This window comes from Dufourea novaeangliae, unplaced genomic scaffold (assembly GCF_001272555.1).
Source record: "Dufourea novaeangliae isolate 0120121106 unplaced genomic scaffold, ASM127255v1 scaffold20, whole genome shotgun sequence".
In the NCBI taxonomy this organism is placed as follows: Eukaryota; Metazoa; Arthropoda; class Insecta; order Hymenoptera; family Halictidae; genus Dufourea; species Dufourea novaeangliae.
Window position 1 is genome coordinate 51,013 of NW_015373893.1, and position 6,625 is coordinate 57,637.

The window sequence follows — 6,625 nt, forward strand, 5'->3', positions numbered from 1 at the left end:
TATAATTAATCACGTAGCTAAATTTTATTTAAGCCAATGATAATATAGTTAGACTTACAAAAACTACTTTACTTTTATTTAAATAATGAGCATATGTATTTTTTATATAAATTACGCCTCAAAGGGATCGTTTTAGACACCATTCCCCTATAAATGATTCACAAGAACATTTTAACATTTTGAAACCGTTTAATGCCATTTTTCATTCGTTGCCGTTTGAAAACTTCTTTACTTTTATCAGAATTGTATATAAATAATTGCCATTGCAATGTTATTCTACGTAATAAAACCCAATTATTTCGTAGCTGTAATCAATAAACACTCTTGAAATATTTGTACGAAATTAGAGTTTTGTAAGGTTGTATTGTATCTAACTCAAATCTTACAAAGAATTCTGTAGTTCTATTCGAAACGAATTATTCAACCCCGTTCTCAAAAATTTCATTCACTTTATCACTTTGTAATTGGATTCTCTTTATAACTTTATTAAACGACTGTAATTCGTGATTTAAAGCATCAAACATACTTTTTTTTTTTATTCAAGTGGTAAACTCGAGTTAGATTATATTATTATTATTATTATGTTATTATTAATTAGATTTTATTCAGTTAGATGTTCATTGTTCAATTTTTACAAACCGATCCTTCTACTTGGGCCGAAAACACAAGTTTCATTAAAGCATTGGAGTTAGTAAATAAACTTCAAGTAGTTAATGATACAGCAGAGAGAGGGATTAAATCAATGCAAGAATATAATAAATTATTTACAAAGAATGAAGAACATAAAGATTACGTTCTACAGATAAGATGTAAATAATTATATCAGCGAAAGTTACCGGGGTACAAAAAAGAGACTTTAACTGGAAACCAATGTTCGTAAATAAATTGAAATTAAAATGAATAATGTCATGAACAATTTATTGTCCATTTAACCTTATTCCGTGTTACTACATATAATATACGAAACACTATCAATACAATTTACGGAAATTTACCGAAATTTTGAAAAAAGTTTTCAATTTCCTAAGAATAGTCCTTTGGGGTCAAAGACAAATAATACACATTTTTTAATCTTCATTGATAAAGAATAATTAAAACACACTGCAACTTCCAAAATTGAGAAACAAGTTTTTTGTCATTTTTTTCGAAAATTGTTCGTCGTACGAAAGAAAGTAATACAACGTAAAAGATGCGTATTGTCCAGATCTACAAGTTTTGTCTCATACGTTTTCTGATATAATCAATAGTTTAGAAGATAATCGAATGAAACCGATTTTATTAGTATTTAATTAATTATTTTAATGTTTAAGAGCCCGGAGCCACATTTTTCCATTACCTTATCGAGCTCAAATGTTGCACAGATTATTTTTTTATTAATTGAAACTATTATGCGGGATGTCGAGAAAAAAATTCAAAAGTCGAAAATAAGAGCCACCTTGGGGCGCACACGTTTGTGAGTGATGTGTGTGAGCTGGGCTAGATACCCTGTAATCAGAGTTACGAAATCACGACCAATTGTAACTTAGGTCGGTGAACACCATTTTTAGGCAAAAGTGTTATAAATGGCGGTATAATGGCGGTATACAGGGTGTAACAAAAATGTTGAAAGACCCGGAAATGGGAGACTCGTCACGTGATTTGAAACAAGTTTTTTCTTAGCAAAAATATTATCTGAAGCTTTGTTAACGAGATATTAACGAAAAACCCCGACCAATTAGAGCGCCAGTCCTGAAGAGCTACCAATCGCATCGCGCAGCCAACGCTACCGCGAGAACTCGGCCGGCAGACTCACGCTCTGATTGGTCGAGATTTTTTATTAATATCTCGTTAACAAAGCCTCAGATAATATTTTTGCTAAGAAGAAGCTTGTTTCAAATCACCTGAGGAGTCTCCGATTTCCGGGTCCTCCAACATTACACCCTGTATATTGCTTCAGCCACCTGAATATTTGCTTCAGTTGTGATGATATAAAACATATTTTTTATGCAATTTGAATGGTATCAAAGGACAAATACGCTTCAAAGAATATTTTTGATATAATTTTGCAAAGATATAATTTTTGCATATAAGTGCATATTTTTTTCCACTAAATACTGGAGCTGACATTAAAAGAATGAAATTTAGTATTACAAACAATAAAATTTATCACAAAATTTGTCTTCTCAGTGTTATAAACGTCATTAGTATTTCATTAAATAGAATTATAATAATTATGTGGCTTTTCGCCACATAATGATAAATGAAATTGTGTAAGATATAAGAACTACGATACAGATACATCTTCCTATTATTATTCATTTTAATATATATTAATGATGGTCCAATTTATATGGATGTTTAATTGTAGTAACGACCCAATAGAAGATAGTAGACTTCTTTATTTATAACGGATTATCCTCTATGAATACAGGAGGATGGTGCAGTAGAACGCCGATTATCCGAACTAATAGGGGAACTAATCTATTCTGATAAGCGGTTTTTCGGATAATTGGGCTCTGGAGAACCGGCGCTGCAAATATATCATAGAATAGCCAGGAAAAAGGCGATTTTTCGGAGATTGGTATTTATTGTGCGATAGAATACGTAGCAAGCTTAACATAAAAAGCAAATTAAACATCCTTAGATGTAGCTATGTTTTCTGTTCCTTCTAAAAAAAGTATTCGAATATGTATTTGTTTTTTGTAGTAGTGCCCCTCTTAGTGTAATTTATATTGTGTAAGAATAATCGTAACAGCATTATTCAAGGTACTTTCAGCTTTTCAATATAATGAGATACTACTCATGGACTTCACATGGCTTCACCAATGCATTACATTTTTCAATAAGAATGGACAATAGAGTAAATAAGTTTTGTTTTGCATTAGGTTGAATATAGTTTTCTTTTAAAGAGATATATTGCTCAATAGGAAATAAAACGATGCTCACAATAATTGCAGAAATTCTCGAAATGGATGTAACAAATCTTCTTCAAGATAGTGGTAAGGATGACTGTCAAAACTTCTGTTTTTACAAGTCATGATTTTACACAACATTTTGGTCTGAGAAACTATCTCACAGTTGGATTATGCACAATATTTGTTTAATTCCACAACATCAAATTAATTCTCTGTTATCCAAATTGGAAACGAAGACTAAGAAACGGTTAACTACAATTATCTTAACATTCAGACGGCTTTAACGACTACTTTCAACGCCATCTTAAAGAACAATTACCAAAGCTATTTTCAGTGTTTGTATAATTATAATGAATAATATATCACTTCAGAAGAAAATTATTGTATTTTCAGTGATTAATGATACATGGCGTAAATCACATGCAAAAAATTGCTGTTTTAAAAAGGTCATTCAACATCGAGGGCCATGAAAGTCAAGCTACTTATCTCTGGGGTTTTTTTCTCAGTAAATAAATTATGTATTCAAATACATCGTGTTAGTATTTCTTGAACTATTTGTACAGAATATAAAAAAATTGCAAACATAATTTTATTATACATTTTGTTACAAGTTTTTCTTAACATGAAAATGACACCTCAAAAAGAAGGTGCCACCCTGACGCAGGTGATTTCTGAGTTTAGTGCTGAAAATATAATATAGAAACCATATTTCTCAAAAAAGTGCTTTTCTTTCATTTTCTTCGGAAATTGTGTCATTTGTTATTTTTGAAGATAAATTATTTACTGTACTTTCTGCGACAGCGATACTCATATTAGTTAAGGCTCTTTGTGAATTTCTTATTTCAGATGAGTGTGAACTGAAAAATCACGTGCACTATGGAGACACAGTAAATCCTCGATGAGTGTTCGAAAGCTCCTTGGCACCGAACATTAAATATTTCATAAACTAATGTATAACTATAACATATGCGGCTGAAACAAATATTATTGGCTCCAAAATTCCAAGTTCTATCATTCTGCTAATTAAAAAGTCAGCGTTACACCTGGAGAACTCTATTTGTCAATGCCTTCGAACACTCATCGAGGATTTACTGTACCTTTTTTCTATAGTGTCACGTTCATACTAACAAGGGTGGTTTGCCAACCTGGAGGTACCGATTTTAACGAAACTTTGTAGCATTGTAGAGGGCATAGTGGTTTACAAGGAACAATTTCTTTATCGGCCGTTTTTTTTACGTTAAAGGGGTGAAATCACCCCTTAGAGTTAGCTGAATTTTCCGTTTTCTCAGTATATCTTGTTAACCGTAAGAGATCCGCAGAAACTTGTACTGGGCAAGTGCCATGGCTTTTATGTACAATAATGTGGTATTAACAAATGGTGCAAAATACACTTTTGTTTATAACAAATTGTATTTTGGGAAATTTCTTAGAACCATATCATTATACATAAGAAACCGTGATACTCGGACATTAAAAGTTTCTTCTTATCTTATACGGTTAAGAAGATATACTAAAAAAATGAAAAACTCGGCCGATAAAAAATTATTCCTTACATAACTTGGTGCCCTCTACAATCCCACAAAGTTTCATTAAAATCGAGACTTGTGGGTTGGGAAACCTTCCTCGTATGAAAAAACTTCAAACAACATATAATATAATTATTATTTTTGTAACTTTTCATATTATTTATAAGTAGTTCAATCATTGATAACAAGATGCATTTGATTACATATTGTATTTACTGACAAAAATATTCTTAAAGATAGCTTAACTTTTTCTGCTGTCTAAATAAAATGAATTCTTGATTTCAATTTGAAAACTGTTAGGCTATCGAGCGATAGGGTGTGCCTCTCGGATGAATCTACTCGATTGTTTGTCTTTTACGCATACTAGGGGGGCTAAATTCAGCGGAGATGCGGTGGCTCCGCCATTGGTCTGCTCGAACATCGGAAATATGTCGAGACACGAGCCTCAGAGCGTGGCTGCAGAAACGCGCGCGAACGTTCCCGTACAGAAAGTTTCCACAGTGTAAAGTCGTACCTATGCCGGTGGGCCGGCTAAACGTCAGTCCTTAATTAGTTTTCTGCGCCCGGCCTTAATTAATCCATGCGATTGAAAGGAAATTCGAAATCAAAGGAGAGCAGCGTGTAACTTGTTTATTGAATTTCTACGTCGTGTTGCGGCTAAATGCGAGAGAATGTTTAAACTCGCAGAAGTGAATTAAGAGTATCGAGTAACCGAAGGAAGTTTCTCAGAGTTTCAAGAAATTAGCAAAGTTTGCACCGCAGTTAACTTCAGCACGTGGAGAAGTTGAAAACCTAACATTTTAGTCATTAACGTTTGTGCCATTATCGTAATGCATGAGGGTATGTTTATTTATACAGGGTGTACAGCTATTGGTATCGGAAACGTTATAGACCGATTCTACGTGTTAAAATAAAGCGGAAATCAAGAATGACGTAATTGCGTTGAAGGTTTCATGTTCGAGTTATGGAGAGTTAAATATTCCGACCAGAAACGCCTGGCACTAGGCAATCTGCGGATAAGTGGCAAAGTATGGACACGATAATGCGCGCACATACCTGCACTCCAGCCAGAACTATCTTCTTGCAAGTTTCCTAAAAAAGAACACACGTCTCGTTGCACGACATTATACCTGGTTATTAGTTCAAATCCACATGGGAGACCGCAGCACAGTCTGGATGTGTACGCGTTGGCTACTGTCGCCGAACTGAAGAAATGTTACGCGAATCCCCCGCAAAGTACAGGAAAGTAGCAAAAATTGGATATAGTATTACCTGTTCTTCGGCAGCGTTTCCAACGCTCGCGAATGGGATTGGGATTGTACGAAGGGAAAAGTAAATATGACATATCTAGCTAAGAAGTAAGGGCGTATTTTTTTCAGGGGAAACCAGTGCACTTGCCGACACTGTCGTGCCATACTTTTACCGTTTGTACGTAGATTGCCTGGTTTTAAGCATTTCTGACCCCAATGTTTAATTATTCATAAAATGAGAAACAAGCCACCAACAGAATTTCGGGATTCCTGATTTTCATTTTATTTTAAAATGTAGAATCACACGTTAAAGATTCTGATACAAGTAGGCGAACTTTCAGCGTAACATTAGAGATGTAGACATTCTCGAAAAAATGATCCTACATTATATATACACTGGGCGCCACAATTAAAGCATCACTAAAATTTGCCGAAAATATTGGTCATTTTCAGATGCTTATACTTTCGCGAAAAATAGCTATAAAAAATATTGTGACAGAGCATTTTGTAGCCCGAAGTTTTTAGTTTTTGAATCGGGAATTCAAAAATTATTTTTATGTAGTTTGTTCCTTTTGTTTAAAGATGAAGCGCAGTAAGCGAATGTTAAAAAATGTTGGTCAAGTTTGAGAGGATGCATGGGCCAAATGAAATTTTTCCTGGTAATTCCAATGGAATAATTTTAAAAAGCAAACTTTTCTCTTTAATCTCGTTTGTTTAATTTTGTTATACAGTTTTTATTGGCCGAGTTATTCGTCATCATATGAGAAAAGGTACTTTCCACTTTGAGCGCCTATAACTTCCGAACGCATGATCGTATAGAAAATTCCAAAAGTGATTTGGAAAGCTGAGAGATTTCTCTTTAAAGTCCTTTAGTTGCCAATTTGTTGAAATTTTTGTTCATCGTCTACAGTCCATTTCAAAATAACGTAAAATATTACATAATTACCATTTTTCA